This window comes from Dendropsophus ebraccatus, chromosome 3 (assembly GCF_027789765.1).
Source record: "Dendropsophus ebraccatus isolate aDenEbr1 chromosome 3, aDenEbr1.pat, whole genome shotgun sequence".
NCBI lineage: Eukaryota > Metazoa > Chordata > Amphibia > Anura > Hylidae > Dendropsophus > Dendropsophus ebraccatus.
Window position 1 is genome coordinate 168,822,675 of NC_091456.1, and position 21,918 is coordinate 168,844,592.

Genomic DNA, 21,918 nt, shown 5'->3' on the forward strand with positions numbered 1-21,918 from the left:
ATAAATACAAAAACATACTGTAAAACTTGCACATCACCCACTAAAAACAGCAGATAAAACACGATAGTATATGCTGTTGCCACTTAATTCCATGTCGCTCTGTTCATACAATATTATACAATGCTTAAAAGATGATAATATGTGTACCCTGATAACACCATCATCCGGGGCCCATATAATACCGCCATAAGGTGTGCAGTTATATTACCAATCATTTTCTCCATATTATATTACATGGCCCTTTATAGCTTAGTGTTTCATACAACATTCAAATAATGGCCCCTACAACACCCAGGTATAACATGCAGATAATAGCTCCTACAATACCCAGGTATAACATGCAGATAATAGCACCTACAGTACCCAGGTATAACATGCAGATAATAGCTCCTACAACACCCAGGTATAACATGCAGATAATAGCTCCTACAATACCCAGGTATAACATGCAGATAATAGCTCCTACAACACCCAGGTATAACATGCAGATAATGGCCCCTACAATACCCAGGTATAACATGCAGATAATGGCCCCTACAACACCCAGGTATAACATGCAGATAATAGCTCCTACAACACCCAGGTATAACATGCAGATAATGGCCCCTACAATACCCAGGTATAACATGCAGATAATGGCCCCTACAACACCCAGGTATAACATGCAGATAATAGCTCCTACAACACCCAGGTATAACATGCAGATAATGGCCCCTACAATACCCAGGTATAACATGCAGATAATAGCTCCTACAATACCCAGGTATAACATGCAGATAATAGCTCCTACAATACCCAGGTATAACATGCAGATAATAGTACAATACCCAGGTATAACATGCAGATAATAGCACCTACAATACCCAGGAATAACATGCAGATAATGGCCCCTACAATACCCAGGTATAACATACAAATAATGGCCCCTACAACACCCAGGTATAACATGCAGATAATAGCTCCTACAACACCCAGGTATAACATGCAGATAATAGCTCCTTCAATACCCAGGTATAACATGCAGATAATAGCCCCTACAATACCCAGGTATAACATGCAGATAATAGTACAATACCCAGGTATAACATGCAGATAATAGTACAATACCCAGGTATAACATGCAGATAATGGCCCCTACAATACCCAGGTATAACATGCAGATAATAGCTCCTACAATACCCAGGTATAACATGCAGATAATAGCCCCTGCAATACCCAGGTATAACATGCAGATAATAGTACAATACCCAGGTATAACATGCAGATAATAGTACAATACCCAGGTATAACATGCAGATAATGGCCCCTACAATACCCAAGTATAACATGCAAATAATGGCCCCTACAACACCCAGGTATAACATGCAGATAATAGCTCCTTCAATACCCAGGTATAACATGCAGATAATAGTACAATACCCAGGTATAACATGCAGATAATAGTACAATACCCAGGTATAACATGCAGATAATAGCTCCTTCAATACCCAGGTATAACATGCAGATAATAGCCCCTGCAATACCCAGGTATAACATGCAGATAATAGTACAATACCCAGGTATAACATGCAGATAATAGTACAATACCCAGGTATAACATGCAGATAATGGCCCCTACAATACCCAAGTATAACATGCAAATAATGGCCCCTACAACACCCAGGTATAACATGCAGATAATAGCTCCTTCAATACCCAGGTATAACATGCAGATAATAGTACAATACCCAGGTATAACATGCAGATAATATTACAATACCCAGGTATAACATGCAGATAATAGCCCCTGCAATACCCAGGTATAACATGCAGATAATAGTACAATACCCAGGTATAACATGCAGATAATAGTACAATACCCAGGTATAACATGCAGATAATAGCCCCTACAATACCCAGGTATAACATGCAGATAATGGCCCCTACAATACCCAGGTATAACATGCAGATAATAGCTCCTACAATACCCAGGTATAACATGCAGATAATAGCACCTACAGTACCCAGGTATAACATGCAGATAATAGTGTCTACAATACCCAGGTATAACATGCAGATAATAGTACAATACCCAGGTATAACATGCAGATAATAGTACAATACCCAGGTATAACATGCAGATAATAGTACAATACCCAGGTATAACATGCAGATAATAGTACAATACCCAGGTATAACATGCAGATAATATTGTCTACAATACCCAGGTATAACCTGCAGATAATGGCCCCTACAATACCCAGGTATAACATGCAGATAATAGTACAATACCCAGGTATAACATGCAGATAATGGCCCCTACAATACCCAGGTATAACATGCAGATAATAGTACAATACCCAGGTATAACATGCAGATAATAGTACAATACCCAGGTATAACATGCAGATAATAGCCCCTACAATACCCAGGTATAACATGCAGATAATAGTGTCTACAATACCCAGGTATAACCTGCAGATAATGGCCCCTACAATACCCAGGTATAACATGCAGATAATAGTACAATACCCAGGTATAACATGCAGATAATAGCTCCTACAATACCCAGGTATAACATGCAGATAATAGCTCCTACAATACCCAGGTATAACATGCAGATAATAGCCCCTACAATACCCAGGTATAACATGCAGATAATAGTACAATACCCAGGTATAACATGCAGATAATAGCTCCTACAATACCCAGGTATAACATGCAGATAATAGTACAATACCCAGGTATAACATGCAGATAATAGCTCCTACAATACCCAGGTATAACATGCAGATAATAGCTCCTACAATACCCAGGTATAACATGCAGATAATAGCTCCTACAGTACCCAGGTATAACATGCAGATAATAGCCCCTACAATACCCAGGTATAGCATGCAGATAATAGCTCCTACAATACCCAGGTATAGCATGCAGATAATAGCTCCTACAATACCCAGGTATAACATGCAGATAATAGCTCCTACAATACCCAGGTATAACATGCAGATAATGGCCCCTACAATACCCAGGTATAACATGCAGATAATAGCACCTACAGTACCCAGGTATAACATGCAGATAATAGCACCTACAGTACCCAGGTATAACATGCAGATAATGGCCCCTACAATACCCAGGTATAACATGCAGATAATAGTACAATACCCAGGTATAACATGCAGATAATAGCCCCTACAATACCCAGGTATAACATGCAGATAATGGCCCCTACAATACCCAGGTATAACATGCAGATAATAGTACAATACCCAGGTATAACATGCAGATAATAGTACAATACCCAGGTATAACATGTAGATAATAGTACAATACCCAGGTATAACATGCAGATAATAGCCCCTACAATACCCAGGTATAACATGCAGATAATGGCCCCTACAATACCCAGGTATAACATGCAGATAATAGCTCCTACAATACCCAGGTATAACATGTAGATAATAGTACAATACCCAGGTATAACATGCAGATAATAGCCCCTACAATACCCAGGTATAACATGCAGATAATGGCCCCTACAATACCCAGGTATAACATGCAGATAATGGCCCCTACAATACCCAGGTATAACATGCAGATAATAGCCCCTACAATACCCAGGTATAACATGCAGATAATAGTGTCTACAGTACCCAGGTATAACATGCAGATAATAGCCCCTACAATACCCAGGTATAACATGCAGATAATAGTACAATACCCAGGTATAACATGCAGATAATAGTGTCTACAATACCCAGGTATAACATGCAGATAATGGCCCCTACAATACCCAGGTATAACATGCAGATAATAGTACAATACCCAGGTATAACATGCAGATAATAGCTCCTACAATACCCAGGTATAACATGCAGATAAAAGCCCCTACAATACCCAGGTATAACATGCAGATAATGGCCCCTACAATACCCAGGTATAACATGCAGATAATAGGGCCTACAATGACATTGGATTAAGGATTCTATTCCCCCTATTTCTGAAGTCAAAGATACAGTTATACATCTCCTCCATTTAGAAAAAATCAATGCATTACATAGTCCGAATTCATCTCTAAAGAATTTTTTCAAAAAATGGAGGTTAATAATAGCTGAATTGTTAGCTCCCACTGATATTGGTACCTTCATGACTTGCTTTAAAAACACATAATGGTATATGGCAAAATAAACAGCGTCATACGCGTAATAGGCCTGTAACCTGATTAGTCTATGTGTAGTTTTTTTGGCTATAACTCAGCAGGTATTGTATGATGTACTTGTGGGATTTTTTTTAATGGACTCCAACCAACATAGTTGAGACTTCTTAAAGATGCCTGGCAATGCTGAATAAGGAAGAAGGTACAGGAAACCCTGGTGGCCGAGGAGAAGTGGCATTATACCATGACTGTGTATGAGACCACAAACACTGACCCCCTTACACCACACCAATGGTGCCAGAACATTTGTGTACGTTAGTAATTTGCACAAGTACTCGGTCACTATTTTTCCCTGATGGCAGTGACAACACTTAGTACAGAGTCACTAACTTGTTTATGGGGTTATCCAGGATTTCTTGAAAAACAGCGCCACCCTTGTCCTTACGTTGTGTGCGATATTACAGTTAATCTCTGTTCACTTCAATGGAACTGAGCTGCAATACCACACACAACCTGAGGGCAAGAGTGGCGGTGTTTTTGAAAGAAAGTGGACATGTTTTATTAGATAATAATTAGGGGATAGCAATCCCAACAAACTCCATATACCTTAGTTTACTGAGGGAGAGTGGGATGGTCAGATCTATGGTATGTACTATAGGGAAAGTGTTACTAAAAATACCAACACATATAGCGATGGCATCATAACAAAGACACATGACATGTATACCATAAATAGTACTCACGTGCACAGACCCAATGTCTATGATGTATCAGCAGTATATAGCTGTGGTCAGGTGACAAATGTCGTCTATACTTAATGCGTCTGGGTTACAATGTAGTCGAATAAACTTTCCTAAGCTGTGGTGAGTGAATGCAGCCGGCGGCCAAATGGCAAACAATCACACTCTTCATACAACAGCAAGGTTTAATAAGGAACTAGGACTAAAGGGAAGCTGAAAGCGAAAGGGACTGCTCTGCTAATATCATACTAAATAATAAGGAATAAGAGAAGCTATAGGGAAAGTATCATTTCTAATAAGTCCTCACACTGATCACTAGAGCGTACACAATAAGCGCACATCCTTACTTTGTATGTGTGTTTGCCAATGTGTGTCTTGTAATTGTAAGTATAAAATTAGAGAATATAAGGAGCTGTTAGCAGATAGTGAGTCAATGTGTGGCTGATGAGAGGAATGGACGGTAGACCACTGCTTTAGACTACCGGGGATGGGATAGTGTTATCCATGGCAAGGGACATATTGTTGGAGTCCTGCTGTGATGGTGAGGGTTGTCAATTCTGGTGGGTCTTCTGGGGCTGTGACAGACATCAGCCTGGGAGGGAACCATGGTGGTGTGGGGTGGTGGTGAGCAGTGTGTGGTGGATGGCTGGCTCAACTGAGGCCTGTGAATTGATCTGGATGGTCCATTTCTCTGGTAATGGGGGCTAAACATGAGAACAACAGAATTCCCAAAAGCAGAGCAAGTATTGTTGAGTGAACTTGACGTTCTGTTTGTGTTCTGCAACGTTCTCCAAACCCAAATGCTCGGCATTTGTCTCCCAGTGGCTGGAGAACTTGGATGCCGCCCCATTGAATCCTGGAAAACATGGATACAGCCATAGGCCATGTTTTATTGGCAGCCCTAGGGTGGCATCCAACTTCTCCAGGCACCAAGTGTCCAGGTTCGGAGAACGTTGCTAAATCCAAACAGTTTGGCAGGTCCACTCAACAATATTTGCGAATTCTTCCCTGTGTGGAAGGTTGGTGTAGTTTCTTTAGGTCGCTAGTTATTTTGTGCTAAGTCATAGTGCTCAATGTGAAAGAATGCCTCTTGTTTCAGGCGACTTTTCAGGATAAGCTGCCGTGTGTGTACACATGAGGATTAGCACCATACCTGGCCATCATATGTCTTATCTTATATATGGTATTTTACTGCAAATTTCTGCTCTGCAAGTGTGGTGGCTGGATCAGTTATGCTGGTGGCACACAGGGCCGTTTCTGTCATGAGGCAGAGTGAGTTTTCTGCCCCAGGCGGCAGATTCTTTGCTCCACTAGGGGGCGGCACAATCCCTTACTTTCACTTTCACTTTTACTGCAGGCACATCACCAGGCACCCCTGCCTCCTCAGGCCCCTCTGCCTCCTCCTCAGGCCCCCTCTCCATAGCTCCATGACCGACAGCCTTGTCACTGGGGGCAGCTGTCTCCTAGCTGCTGGCTGTCTGTGTCGGAGCAGAGAGAATGGGGAGGAAGGCCCAGCACCACAGCAGAGCCAACCCAGCAGGTATAACTGGAAGCTGTGTGTGCCCTGTCCCCCCTCCCATACAGCCTGATCTTCTGACCCCTTCACTGCTGGTCTGGGATGTGACATATACAGGAGGTCAGTGTGTGTGTATGTGTGTGTGTATGTGTATATATATATACAGTGGCGTAACTACCGTGGTCGTGGGGGTCGCCGCCGCGACCGGGCCCGCCACAAAGGGGGGCCCGCGGGGCCCTCAGGGCCCCGCAAGGCCCTCCCGATCAATCACTCTTGTGACCGCAAGCATTGTTTTGCTTGCGGTCACAAGAGTCCGACTCCGTCTTCCCCCAGCTGCTGCGCGGCTGCCTGGGGTGTCGCGTCTTATCCCCGGCAGCGCACGCATCCCAGAGCTCCCTGCGCGCCTTGGGCCCTGACTTCCGGTTCCGGCGCGCAGGGAGCTCTGGGATGCGCGCGCTGCCGGGGATAAGACGCGACACCCCCGGCAGCTGCGCAGCAGCCGGGGACAGACCGAAGGAGTGAGGATCAACGTGGGAGCGCGTTGTCAGGTGATTTAAGTTTTATTTTGTTTTTTATCAGCCTGCAGGGTGGGGGGAAAGAGGGGGGCATCTATAAAGGTTGGGGGAAAGGGGACCATCTGTAAGGGAGGGGGGGTGAAGGGGACCATCTATAAGGGAGGAGGGGGGGGTGAAGGGGACCATCTATAAGGGAGGGGGGGTGAACGGGACCATCTATAAGGGAGGGGGGAGGGGGGAGAGGGGGCCATCTATTAGGGAGGGGGGGAGAGGGGGCCATCTATAAGGGAGGGTGGGGGGAGAGGGGGCCATCTATAAGGGAGGGTGGGGGGAGAGGGGGCCATCTATCAAGGAGGGGGGAGAGGGGGCCATCCATAAGGGAGGGTGAGGAGAGAGGGGGCCATCTATAAGGGAGGACGGGGGGTGAAGGGGACCATCTATAAGGGAGGGGGGGTGAAGGGGACCATCTACAAGGGAGGGGGGGGAAGGGGACCATCTATAAGGGAGGGGGGAGAGGGGGCCATTTATCAAGGAGGGGGGAGAGGGGGCCATCCATAAGGGGGGGTGAGGAGAGAGGGGGCCATCCATAAGGGAGGGTGAGGAGAGAGGGGGCCATCTATAAGGGAGGGGTAGAGGGGGCCATCTATAAGGGAGGGTGGGGGGAGAGGGGGCCATCTATAAGGAGGGCAACATGGGAGGAGAGGGGCCATCTATTTGGGGGGGGCAACATAGGGGGAGAGGGAATACACAGAGGGGGGCAAATATTATTAGGGGGTCACACTAAATGAGGGTGTAAAGGGGCCAATACAAATGTGCAGTATGTATATAGATGAGGATTGTGCCAGAGTGAGGAGACTAATATGTCTGTCTGGCAGATTCTGTGGATTCGTGGCTCGGAGAAGTTCTCATAACGGCCCAGGGCAGATGGAGAAGAAGATGAAAAGGGAAGAACTCCGATCAGAAAAGACGTCTCCTGTGAGTCACCTGATATAACTGCACTGTAATGTATATGGTGTATAGAGCCTGTGTAGAGCTGGGGCCACCTCTATATGACTGGATGAGGTGATTTAGTATACTGGATTTGGTCAGTAACAATATGGTGGTGATGGTAGTGGTTGTGGTGTGGCAGTAATGTTTCCTTCCTATATACTGGTATTACTGGTAATATTGGTCTCAGTATACAGGATTTGGTCAGTAACAGTATGGCGGTAATATGTACGGTGATAATACTCTTCTTCCAATATGCTGGTGTTATTGGTAATATCTGTCTTGGTGTGTGTGTATGTGTATATATATATATATATATATATATATATATATATATATATATATACACACCAATAGCATCACTTGGTCGTGAAAGGAGGGGGGGGGGGCCAAGTTGGCCTCTCGCACCAGGGCCCAGGAGACATTAGCTACGCCCCTGTATATATATATATATATATATATATATATATATATATATATATATGTGTGTGTGTATCTAATCTGCCCTGTATGTACAGCACACGTGTGTCACGAGTGGCTGGGGGAAGATAAGACACAAGACAGTGGGCCCTAAATCTGACCCCACCCACTGTCACCTGCCTACTTGCCTCAGTCGACCCTAGGCGGTCGCGGACAACCACGAAGACAATCCCTATACTGGATGCGTGCAGAACATAAAACGCAGACAGACAGACAAACAAAATGCGGAGAGTCAACTAGCCGAGTCAGGAACCAAACGAGCAACGCAGTACAAAATCAGAACCGAGCGGAGAGTCAGGGGACAGGCAAAAGGTCAGAATCCAGGCAAGACAAAATGGAGAAGGATAGGACAGAATACAAGGGACTGGGGAGCTGGGATCAGGACAACAAATAGCCAGCGATACCCTGCTGGCTACACTGAAACTTTATACTGGACCAGGAGCCCGGACCAAAGGCTAATTGGTCCGGCCTCCTGAGTCCAGCCTCACTGCAGCTGTTGCACTGCAGGCTGAGCGGCCGGGCGACCTGTCACTCAGCCTGAGTGCAAAACACATCAGCTGCGTGCCGGCCGGCCAGCTGACGGTCACGTGACCCCACGGCGTCCCCGGTTGCTAGGGACGCCGCCGGGTCTCCGTGACGCCACCCGGCTCCGGCGGGCGGAGCAGCGGCGCGCTCCCGAGCCGACAGCCGGAGCCGAGCTGGAAGGAGACGCCGCTGGAGCCGGACAAGGTAAGTTCCTTACATTACCCCCTCCCCTATGAGGGGCCTCAGGACCCTTAGTAACAGGACCTGGTTTAGACGGGTTGTGCAAATGATATTGCCGAATGAGGCGAGGTGCATGCATATCCCTACTTGCTACCCAAGTGCGCTCCTCTGGGCCAAATCCTCTCCAATGAACCAGATACTGTAAAGAACTCTGAACTCGGCGAGAATCCAGAATCCTCTCTACCTCATATTCAAGTTCACCCTGAATAATCAAAGGAGCAGGGGGAGCAGACGGTAACACGGGATTAATATATTTCTTTAACAGAGACTTATGGAAGACATCGTGAATTTTTAGACTCTTAGGCAACAGTAACTTAAACGAAACTGAGTTGACAACTTTTACTATGGCATAAGGACCAATATATTTAGGAGAAAGTTTACCAGATGGTGTTTTCAATCTCAAGTTTTTAGTAGAGAGCCATACCTTGTCACCTACCCTGTACTCAGGGCCAGATATACGTCTTTTGTCTGATTGTTTTTTACAATTTTCTTGGGCTTTAACCAGGTTCTGAAGAGCCTGGGCCCAAACTGTGCACAGTTTTCTGTAGATTTTTTCGGCGGATGGATTAATGGACTCGGCCGCATGTACAGAAGAACAACGAGGATTAAACCCAAAATTACAAAAAAATGGTGACATTTTGAGAGACTGACTTTCACGATTATTCAGGGCAAACTCTGCCAAAGACAGGTATTCTCTCCATTTCTCCTGTGACCCTGCAACAAAACATCTCAAGAACTGTTCCAGTGACTGGTTAACCCTTTCCGTCTGACCATTGGACTGCGGATGGAAAGCTGAAGAAAAGGACAAGGATATGCCCAGGCGACCACAAAACTCCCTCCAGAATTTAGACACAAATTGTACTCCCCTGTCAGAAACAATATTCTCTGGTACACCATGTAAACGTAAGATATGATTAATAAAAAGAGAAGCCAAGGTACGAGCATTAGGAAGCTTGCTGAGAGGAATTAAATGGCACATCTTAGAGAACCTATCAACCACCACCCAAATCACAGTTTTACCCTTAGAGGGTGGTAAATCAGTTATGAAGTCCATTGAGATGTGGGTCCACGGTCTAGCAGGTACCGGTAGGGGTTGGAGAAGTCCCTCGGGTAATCTGCGAGGAACCTTGGACCTGGCGCAAATCTCACAAGCCTCCACAAACAGCTTAGTATCTCTGACCCAAGATGGCCACCAATAATGACGAGATAATAAATACTTGGTACCAGCAATACCTGGATGACCTGCCAAAACTGAACAATGTGTTTCTTCCAGGACTCTCAAACGAAGATTTGGGGGAACAAACAGTTTGTTCTCCGGGGTATTTCTAGGCGCCATAGATTGAGACTGGACGACTTGGGCAGCCAGATCGGGCTGCAGTATAGCCACCACCACCCCCGGAGATAAGATGGTTTCAGACTCCTTTATGGGGACTTCATTGACGTCGAAACTACGAGATAAAGCATCTGCCCTTACATTTTTGGAACCCGGTCTGAAGGTGATTTCAAAGTTAAACCGTGTGAAAAAGAGTGCCCATCTGGCCTGTCGTGGAGTAAGACGCTTAGCTTTATCTAAATAAACAAGGTTTTTGTGGTCGGTTAAAACCTTAACTTTGTGTTTAGCCCCCTCTAGAAAGTGCCTCCATTCATCGAACGCCCACTTAATGGCAAGGAGTTCCCTATTGCCTATATCATAGTTGCATTCTGCTTTGGAGAACTTTCTAGAGAAATAGGCAATGGGTCGGAGATTGGTGAGAGTTTCAGGACCCTGTGAAAGAACAGCCCCCACCCCTACCTCTGAGGCATCCACCTCGACAATAAAAGGTTGCTCAAAGTCAGGTTGAATCAACACCGGAGCTACAGAAAAACATCTTTTAAGTTTGTCAAATGCCAGAATGGCTTCAGGAGTCCAGTTATCCACATCAGCTCCCTTTCTGGTAAGATCTGTTAAGGGCTTAGCAATCACTGAAAACCCCTTAATAAATTTTCTGTAATAGTTAGCAAATCCCAAAAATCTCTGTAAAGCTTTAAGATTCCTTGGGCGCTCCCACTTGGTAATGGCCGTCACCTTAAGGGGATCCATCCCAAAAGAACTAGGGGTGATTTTATATCCCAAAAAAGAGACCTCCTGAACACCAAACTGGCACTTTGACAATTTAGCAAACAAATGGTTAAGTCTTAGGAGTTCCATAACCTTACGAACATGACCAACATGCGAAGACCAATCTGGAGAGAAAATCAGGATATCATCCAGGTATACCACTAAAAAACGTCCCAGGTAGTCGCGAAACACATCGTTAACAAAACGTTGAAAAACTGCAGGTGCATTACACAACCCGAAGGGCATGACAAGGTATTCGAAGTGTCCTTCGGGGTTATTGAAGGCAGTTTTCCATTCATCGCCCTCCTTTATACGAATCAAATTATAGGCCCCCCGGAGGTCAATTTTGGAGAACCACCGGGCCCCTACAATCTGATCAAACAAATTGGGAATCAGAGGGAGAGGATGTTGATTTTTAATCGTGATTTTATTTAATTCCCGATAGTCAATGCAAGGGCGTAAGCCACCATCCTTTTTGCCCACAAAGAAAAACCCAGCACCAAGGGGAGAACAGGAAGGACGGATGTGACCCTTATGTAGACTCTCTTTAACATAATCACGCATAGCCTCTCTCTCTGGTTTAGACAAGTTAAAAATGCGTCCTTTCGGGTACTTGGATTCAGGAACTAGATCAATAGCACAATCGTATGGACGATGAGGAGGTAGCTCGTCCACCGATTTTTCATCAAAGACATCAAGAAAATCAGATAGAAATTCAGGGAGCTCTCCTTCTAACGAAGAACATTCGGTTAAATTCAAAGAAATACAATGGGCGGCACAACCTGGTCCCCATTGGACAAGTTCTCTGTTTACCCAATCAAACACAGGGTTATGCTGGGTCAACCACGGTAAACCTAAAATAACATCAGAGGACAAATTGTCCATAACCAAAAAATCTAGACACTCAGAATGGATCGACCCCACTTTCACTTCGAGAGGAGGAGTAATATATTTTACCCTTCCTTGGGCCAATGGGGTAAAATCCGCCCCCGTGATACTCAGCGGGCATTTAAGCTGAAGCGGGCATACCCCCAGACCGGACCAAAACCCGGAATTAACAAAATTAGCGGATGCCCCTGAGTCAACATGGGCAAACCCCGAGATACATCTCTCGCCCAAGCATAGCGAGATGGGAACCATCAATTTATTCTTATCGAGTGGTACCTGTGCGCCTGAGTGACCCCCTCGATAGTCACTCAGGCGCTGGAGTTTTCCGACGATGTTCCAGGCCTGGAGGTACATTCCCGAACCCGGTGTCCAGCTTTGCCGCAGTATAAGCAAAGATTATGCTGCATCCGATGGGCTCGTCTAGTTCTTGCATCGGTGGCGCCAATTTGCATAGGTTCCTCCGGTGGTGGCAGCAGGGAGGAGGGGTTTTTAGGAAAAGACACAGGAGAGAAAGAGGTACTACAGGGTTCAGAGGTGCACTTCTCCCTTCGTCTGTCACGCATCCGGCGGTCTACCCTAATGGCTAACGTCATTGTCTCTTCTAACGTTCCAGGGGGAGGATAAGCTATTAACAGGTCCTTCAACTGGTCAGAGAGACCCACCCGGAACTGGTAGCGCAGAGCGGAGTCGTTCCAACCAGATGGGATACACCACTGGCGGAACTCTGCGCAATAATCTTCCACTGGTCTTTTCCCCTGTTTTAGGGACGTCAATTGTCGCTCGGCCACTGCAGTCCTGTCAGGGTCATCGTACAATAGTCCCAATGCCGAAAAGAAAAAGTCCACAGAAGTTAGTTCTATGGCGTTAGGAGGGAGAGAGAATGCCCACTCTTGTGGGGGACCCTGCAGGAGGGACATGATTATTCCCACTCTTTGGGCCTCATCTCCTGACGAACGGGGACGCAGTCGAAAAAACAACCGACACCCTTCTCTGAAGGTTCGAAAACTCTTTCTATCCCCCTTAAATTTTTCCGGGAGTTGTACAGGCGGTTCAGGGGGAGAGGGCGTGGTCATCGTAACCTGTCGAGGAGCAGCCTCCTGCTCCTGAACCCGTTCAGCGAGATTCTGAACCAATGTGTTCAGATTCTGCATCTGTTCCACTAGCGCCTTCATAGGATCCATGATAACAAATCGTTGGCACACGTCACACAAAATTTTAGGGCTGGCTATTCTGTCACGAGTGGCTGGGGGAAGATAAGACACAAGACAGTGGGCCCTAAATCTGACCCCACCCACTGTCACCTGCCTACTTGCCTCAGTCGACCCTAGGCGGTCGCGGACAACCACGAAGACAATCCCTATACTGGATGCGTGCAGAACATAAAACGCAGACAGACAGACAAACAAAATGCGGAGAGTCAACTAGCCGAGTCAGGAACCAAACGAGCAACGCAGTACAAAATCAGAACCGAGCGGAGAGTCAGGGGACAGGCAAAAGGTCAGAATCCAGGCAAGACAAAATGGAGAAGGATAGGACAGAATACAAGGGACTGGGGAGCTGGGATCAGGACAACAAATAGCCAGCGATACCCTGCTGGCTACACTGAAACTTTATACTGGACCAGGAGCCCGGACCAAAGGCTAATTGGTCCGGCCTCCTGAGTCCAGCCTCACTGCAGCTGTTGCACTGCAGGCTGAGCGGCCGGGCGACCTGTCACTCAGCCTGAGTGCAAAACACATCAGCTGCGTGCCGGCCGGCCAGCTGACGGTCACGTGACCCCACGGCGTCCCCGGTTGCTAGGGACGCCGCCGGGTCTCCGTGACGCCACCCGGCTCCGGCGGGCGGAGCAGCGGCGCGCTCCCGAGCCGACAGCCGGAGCCGAGCTGGAAGGAGACGCCGCTGGAGCCGGACAAGGTAAGTTCCTTACAACGTGCCTATATAAGTATGGAGTGATCTCAGTAGCTGAGCCCAGTCTATACCTAGGGTTGCCCTCTGCTAGTATACACTACTTACATTATTAGTGCAGTGTACTGTAATATTATAAGGATTAGTATACACTACTTACATTATTAGTGCAGTGTACTGTAATACCATAAGGGTTGGTATACACTACTTACATTATTAGTGCAGTGTACTGTAATAATACTTAGTATACACTACTTACATTATTAGTGCAGTGTACTGTAATACCATAACGATTAGTATACACTACTTACATTATTAGTGCAGTGTACTGTAATATTATAAGGATTAGTATACACTACTTACATTATTAGTGCAGTGTACTGTAATATTATAAGGATTAGTATACACTACTTACATTATTAGTGCAGTGTACTGTAATACCATAAGGGTTGGTATACACGACTTACATTATTAGTGCAGTGTACTGTAAAAAGATGTGAAAAAAAAATAATCCACTGTATAAAAAATGAAAATCCCTACTTTCCCCTATTTTTCAAATAAGAAAATTTAAACAAGGATATATATAACTATGAGTGTATGTTCACACTATGGAATACGTTTGGAAATTTCACGCAGAGACAATGCAGCAGACTCCAATTGAAGTTTCACCTGATCTCATCGACTCAGGGATATTCTCCAGCTCATTTCTTTGGGCGGACGGTGGATTGAGCTTGAGAATATTATTGAGTCAATTGGAAAGATGGAACTTCAAGCAGAGTCCGCCACATGGCCTAAACTTGAAATTTTTGAGCGTATTCCATAGTGTGAACATACCCTGAGACAATAAAAACTATATATATATCTATTGAAATATCTGAACAAGACAAAAACTACATAACTTTTCCTGCATGGTGAACGCCATAAAAATAATATATTCGTGCAATATATTCACTATTGGTATATATGTGCTGTATACTGCTGCTAGTATATATCTATATATGTATATATCTGTTTATGCAGTTGGCTACGTAGATTTCTTAGCTACTTATTGTTAATTGGGGGGGCGCCATTTCATTTCTCGCCTCAGGCAGCAGAAAACCTAGAATCGGTCCTGGTGGCGCCGAGTCAGCTGGTACAGTGGTGTGGTAACTGAGTGGGTCTAGGGTCACTTGAGAACTTGTCACGGTAGCCTGGAGTGGTGTTGGACCCACCCCGGACAGTTGGTATGGCAGCACCACAGTATAGAGGAGGTAACCAAAGTGTACAGGTGTGTGTAGGTGCAGGTGCGCAAGGATGGAAGCCAGAGTCTAGTGCCTTTAGCAAAAATAGAACAGTTTACTGGAGGTAACCGCAGTGCAAAACAAATAAACAAATAGCTGGATACAGTCCAGTGCAGTACCGTCGGGACAGTTGGCAATAGCTTAGGTGCTCACAGTTGAAGTAGAAAGCAGGTTCTTGACGTAGTGAGTGCTTACAGTAGAGAGAGAGAGAGAGAGGAGAGGAGTTGCCGGAGGTGCCCTGCTCAATGTAGTACTGTGCTCTGCCGAAACGGTTTGAGTGAATAAAAGAGTTAAAAGAGAATACTCATACTCACGGATGACTTGTTGTCCCTGACCAACTTATGCCCCCTAGTTGCGGGATACCCATCCTAGATGAGTAGTACGAGCCCTAGACCTTTGTTACCTGGGCAGAGCAGACTCCCAGGGTTTCCCAGTTGTCCTGCACTGCGCCGTGGGATACTTAGACATACTGAAGCTTTGTCTCACTGGGGTCAGTTTCTATAGCTTCAGTTAACTGCCCTGCACGTTGTAGAGAGGTTCCTGGCCTGGGCAAGGTGAATCCCCATTTGACTTCTCTCCCCTGGTGGAAGCTTAGCACTGCATAGTTGTCTGAAGTCCCACTGTAGCTGAGCTGGTACTCACACAGCCACTCACTCTGAGAACTAGATCAGAACTGACCACTTTCTCCCGCCAAGAACTAACTCCTCCTAATGGGGCTAACTAAACCCTCCTGTGAGTGGTGGGAGCTGTGAGTGTGTGGAGATAGGTAGGATAGGACAACTTAAGAGAGAAAGCACCCACACCTGTGACTGGACAATACATAACAAGTGACATCACAATATAGTTAACCCTGAAGTTCCCTCAGCTGTGCATAAGGTTAGATACAGACATCGGTGACACCTTGTGGGGAAAACACAATAGTACACTATCTCCCAATTGTGTGAGCCTGAAGGAGTTACTTGCTCAGTTGCAATGGGCAGCACCCTGTACTGGGACACCACACAAGCTGGTAAATCTATGGTGTCTGTTTACACAGAGGAGAAGATCCTGCACTGTGTTTGTGCACAGCCCAAAAAGCAGTGGTGGCAGCAGCATTAAATCTGTAGTGAGCATTAAAGCTGTAGTGAGTAGTCTAAAATGTATAAAAAGCCATGGGTGCGATCTGTTACTTACAGAGCTGTCACTTAGCTGTCTCTCTCTCTCTCTCTCTCTCTCTTTTTATTGTCTATACCTTTTGTGTGATCAGGCCCCCCTCCCTCCATAGAGTTGTCTTGCATGTTATTCAATCCCCAAACTAACTACTGGACAGAATGGATCAGACTTTTCAGAGTAGATGACTGGTTTAACTGGAAGGGGAGAAGGAAGGTTCTTGATAATACTTATAATGGGGGCGGAGCTAATCACTGACACAGGAATTGGCAATATGTGACTGTGCCAGGACCAGGGCTTGTGTAACCCTGCAGTTCCCAACAGAACCATTAGTGGCAGCAGAGGAGCCATGTCATCCCTTAATGCTGCCACTAAAATATTATAAAATTATATAACTTTGTAATATAACTTTATTAAAGTGTAAAAATTTATTTTTATTCCCTGGGATGCCCCTTTAAGGGGCTCATGTCACTGTCAGACCCTATCTCACAGCTAGAAAACACTGCAGCCGCATCTTCTCTCTTATATACTGAAGAGTTCTGTAGTTTTGGCAATGCAACTGGTCCAGGCCCATAAATTGCCTTCTATTTATCCAGAGATGGGAATGCCAGATCCTGCAGTCAGTAAATACACCTGGGGGATAAGTTGTCCACGTGACTAAAATTCAGCTGTTAAAATTTTCTTTGTCTTACTTTATTTCCATTGTGCCTTAAGGTGATGATAAACTCAGCAATGCTTCAGCCTGGCACATACACAAGAAACTGTTCCCATCTCCTCCTATACTACGCGCCCCCTAGTGGCAGAATTCAGCAAAGTTTTTTTTCACTTTTACAACTAACAATTGTCACCCAGTTTGTTTCTGCAGTCCTTTTTATTCAGATGCATTTGATCAATACGGCAAATAAGATTGTGTAGACGTAGTTGAGTTCTGCTCTGCACGTAACTATAGGGTATCATGTTATTACAGATGCTTCACAAAAAAAAAAAAAAAAACAACAACTGTTTGCGGTTTAGTAAATAAAATGTTCACCCTGAACTCTAGTAATGCTATAAATTTACAGCTTTCCAATGTAGAACCCATTGTGTACGAGGCCTACTGTGGTCTGTAAGTAGCTAAGTGGTTGTTATTTCATGATTTGGGATGTTTGCCTTTTGCAGTTTGTCCCTCATGACTCCCTGTACCCTAGCTGTGATGTAGTAGCTCCTCCCCTTCCCCTACTGCTGGCAGCCATTTGTTTTTCATTATATATGTGCACAATCCTAAACCGGCTCTGATCCTCTTCATCTACTGTATTGAGCATTTCGTCAAGATTTCAGCCTGGAATGACCCACTGAATCTTCCTACATGCCCCTGCAGACACATAATTGGGTGTCAGCCATGTTTTAACACAGACTATCTCAAAAGCCTTAGGGTAGTATTACATGGGCCGATGAAGGCCCAATAATAACTGTCTGCTAGATCTGCTAGATCGGCGCTCGTTTACTGGGCCTATTACACGGCCCGATTATCGTTTAACAAGGGCTGCATGGACATCGTTACCAATGTTCTTGCAGCCCTTGCTTAACTTTATACATTACCTATTCAGGCTGCAGGGCTCCTCTTGCGGTCTTCTCCCCGGGTCTCGCGCGCTCCAGCTTCAGAGGGGCCTGTCTCAGCTGACAGGCCGCTCTGCCAATCACAGCCCGCGGCGGACGTTGTGATCGGCCGATAGTTGTATTTATTACACAGAGCAATAATCAACCGAATCGGGCCGGTTCGGACGATTATATCGTTCCGTGTAATAGTACCCTTAGACTTACAGCCAAGTTATAGAAGAAAATAATAAGGATTTCATTTCCAGACCATGTGAATGGAGAACAAGAACCCCATTTATATGCATTGCTGGCATAATTTATGCTCAGAATTTGCGCAATAATCTGGACAGAATCCACAAAATGTGAACAGGCTCATATATTCAGTAATCAGGTGCTTTTCCCTTAGCATACTGTATGTTCTGTCTGGCATTAGGGTCCTTTAACATTGTGCAATTTCTCAGCCACAGTCAGCCTTAAACAAGCGCAGATCAGCACTCGTTTGCAAAGCCTTTACACTGCACAAGAAATTGAGTTGTCAGACTGCACAAACGAATCTTGTATCGTTCATGCAGCCCTGGAAACTGGCAGCACAGATATGTATATATCTGGAAACTGGCTGAACAGATATAGCCAATAACTATACATTTTGAAGCATGTTATATAGACCTGATCAGCTGAGGATCAGGCATTTTCCCCATCCTCTGCTGATCGCTGTCACTTTAACACAGGGTGATTATAGTCCACAGGGCATGTCTAGCAACACTCCTGGCTGATAATCGCACTTAACCCCTTAACGACATCGGGCGTAAACTTACGCCCTCGCGCCCTGGTACTTAGCGCATCAGGGCGTAAATTTACGCCCGATGTTTCCCCGATCGCTGCGTGTTCACACACAGCGGTCGGGGAAGATGGCCTGCTATAAATCATAGCAGGCCATCATAGCTTCACGGCACGGGGGGTGGTTATCACCCCCCGTGCTTACGATCGCCGCTATTGGCTAATCAATTCAGATCAGCCAATAGTGGCGGTCGGTGCTGTCCGAGGACGGCGCCGACCGCCATTACTGTAAAAAGTAATGTTGATCGCCGTGCCACCGGGCCGATCGCCGTGAACGGCCGGCCGGCCGTTCACGGCGATCGGGCCGGTGGCACGGCGATCAGAGTCCCACAAAATAATAAATACCTGCCCTGGACCCCTCAGCTAGGTAGCGGAGGGGTCCTGAGCAGGTATTTGTACATTACTCACCTGTCCCGGGCTCCTGATCGGCGGCTTCCGGGTTCGCGGCGTCCTCCGTCATTACGTTCGGTCTTCGGGTCTTTCCGGCGGTCCCCGTCGTCTTCTCTCGGCTATTTTCGGCTCCAGCCTCGTCAATTTCCGGATTTTGCGCTCTGCTGCCCCCTAGCGGCTGATATGTGTAATACACTTATCAGCAGCTACAGGGATATTCAGAATATAGAAAAAGTTTTTTTTTTTTTTTTCCAAATTATTTTTTTTCTATTTTCCGCACCCTATCGCCGCTGAGTGTTGATCAGCATCGCACGAAAGTGCGCTGCTAATCAGCAACTCCTCCTTTTTGGCGTAGGGTGTTTTTTTTCTGTATTCTACTGCCACGGTCTGCTTATAAGTGTCGCGCATAAGTGCGGCATTTATCAGCAACGCCTTTGTTGGCGTAGGTTTTTTTTTATACTTACTGTAAAAAAAACACGTAAAAAACACTACATTACATTGAATAAAGTTTGACACTACACCACTACATACCCCATATACTAGTCCCCATATAAAGATGGCCCCCAGGGTGTTTTCGGTATCGGACGCATACGCTATTGTTGCCTCCGACACCGAAACAGCCAGTGAGGATGAATGGGGGGATCCTTCTTTCCTCCATTCATCCTCATCATCCAGTAACGTGTCTGGGGGTAGCGTAGCGTACGCTGCCCCCCAGACACGTCTTTTCCGCCAGTACCGTCCCAATAAGAGATGGCGGTATGGAGTGAAATTCTACTAACTCTGTGAGAGTACCTCAGGGTACACTTACAGATTTGGGGTACGTGCACACTGCGGAATGGCGAAGGATAACCCTTTGTGCATTCCGCAGCTGGCACCCGCCGGCGGACTGATGCGGGCGCGCGTCTCCACCCGTGTCAAAGACTCCATGTTATGCATGGGCGGATTCCGTCGTCCGTCCAAAGAATGAACACGTTGGACGGAGAGCGGAATCCGCCCGTGCATAGAATGGAGTCTATGACACGGACGGAGACGCGCGCCTGCATCACTCCGCCGGCAGGTGCCAACTGTGGAATGCACGAAGGGTTATCTGTCGCGATTCCGCAGTGTGCACATACCCTTAGAGTGTATGAAGGGACACCCGAATCCAGCCCCAGATGCCCCCCTCCCCCCCCCCCCCCCCCCCCATCCTCGGAACAAGTGGAAAGATCGTCCGGGAACTGATCTTCCCACTGCTGGATAAAGGTCACCACCTGTACGGGGATAACTTTTATACCAGCGCCCCCTCTTCCGGTCCCTCGCTGCCCTGTAGCTTGCGGCACGATCCGAACATATCAGAAGTAGTAATAGCGCCCTAATATTTAGCAGCCATGGAGCGGACCCAGCGCTTCTGGATATGTGGGACCCCGTATCGCACCAGGACAACATTTTCCAGGTGACGTCCCCCACACTGGAGAAAGGGAGACCCCAGAAGAAGTGCAGAGTGTGGTGTAACAGGGGGATCAGGAAGGACAACATTTACCAGTGTGACACCTGTCCTGATCCCCCGGCCTCTGCATACCGGATCGCTCCAAGGCGCACCACACGTCACTGGAGTTCTACATTATCTAAATTCTGTCCCTTATTCCTATTTCAGGGGTCACGTTGGTCCAGGGATTATTCTGATCGCCATTATGGAGTCGGGAAGGAATTTTTCCCCTGTGATGAGGCTACTGTCGTCTGCCTTACGAGGGTTTTTGCCTTCCTCTGGATCAACACAGGTTGAATTTGATGGACACCTGTCATTTCCAACCTTATAAACTAATAATTTGCCTAATACCCCCAAATAAATTAGAATTGTCCCTTTTCCCCAGCTAAATAGGTATGGCCGCCATTCCCATTAGAGGATGCCATGATGCAATTACAAAGCCTCTGTGCTGCCAGGACAGTAGAAACCCCCCACAAGTGACCCCATTCTGGAAACTACACCCCATAAGGAATCTAACAAGGGGGGCAGCGGGGATATGGCCCCCTGGTGACGGCCACATTTGGGACGTGAAAATGAAAAAAATGGTATTTTTTATTTTCTCGGCACATGTTTTACGTAAGTGCCTGTCACCAGTGGGGTCCATATGCTCACTGCACCCCTTGTTAGATTCCTTATGGGGTGTAGTTTCCAGAATGGGGTCACTTGTCGGGGGTTTCTACTGACCTGGCAGCACAGGAGCTTTGTAATTGCGACATGGCCTCCATCCTCCATTCCAGCCTCTAAATGGCGCTCTGTCCCTTTGGTGGCTTGCCCTGTGCCCATATGGCACATTATGTCCACATGTGGGGTATTTTCGTACTCAGGGGAAACTACCCTACACGTTTTGTGTTAATTTTCTTTTTTAACCCCTTGTGGAAATGGAAAAAAATCAAGGCTAGACCAACATTTAGTGTAATTTTTGTAAAATTTTTACTCTAAATCATTAATCTTGTCATGATTTTTTCATTTTCACAAGGGGCTAAAAGATAAAAAAAAACACTAAATGTGTAGAGCAATTTCCCCTGAGTACGGAAATACCCCACATGTGGACATAAAGCGCCATGTGGGCGCAGGGTAAGCCTCCGAAGGGAAGGAGCGCCATTTGGTTTTTGAAGGCTGGATTTGGATGGAATGGATTTTAAGGGGCCATG

General features: G+C 46.2%; 1 protein-coding gene across 3 annotated transcripts in view; it reads right to left on the reverse strand.

Annotated features, from left to right (window-relative positions):
- The window catches only part of FYB1 (FYN binding protein 1), a 96,289-nt gene that overhangs the window by 65,441 nt on the left and 8,930 nt on the right, over positions 1-21,918 (reverse strand). Inside the window, exon 1 of one of the 3 annotated variants that reach the window (XM_069963096.1) lies at positions 4,882-4,980. The exons of the other annotated variants lie outside the window; for them this stretch is intronic. The gene's annotated coding sequence lies outside the window, so the exon portion shown is untranslated. Of the gene's footprint in view, positions 1-4,881; positions 4,981-21,918 lie in introns of those variants that run through there. 3 annotated transcript variants of the gene reach the window in all.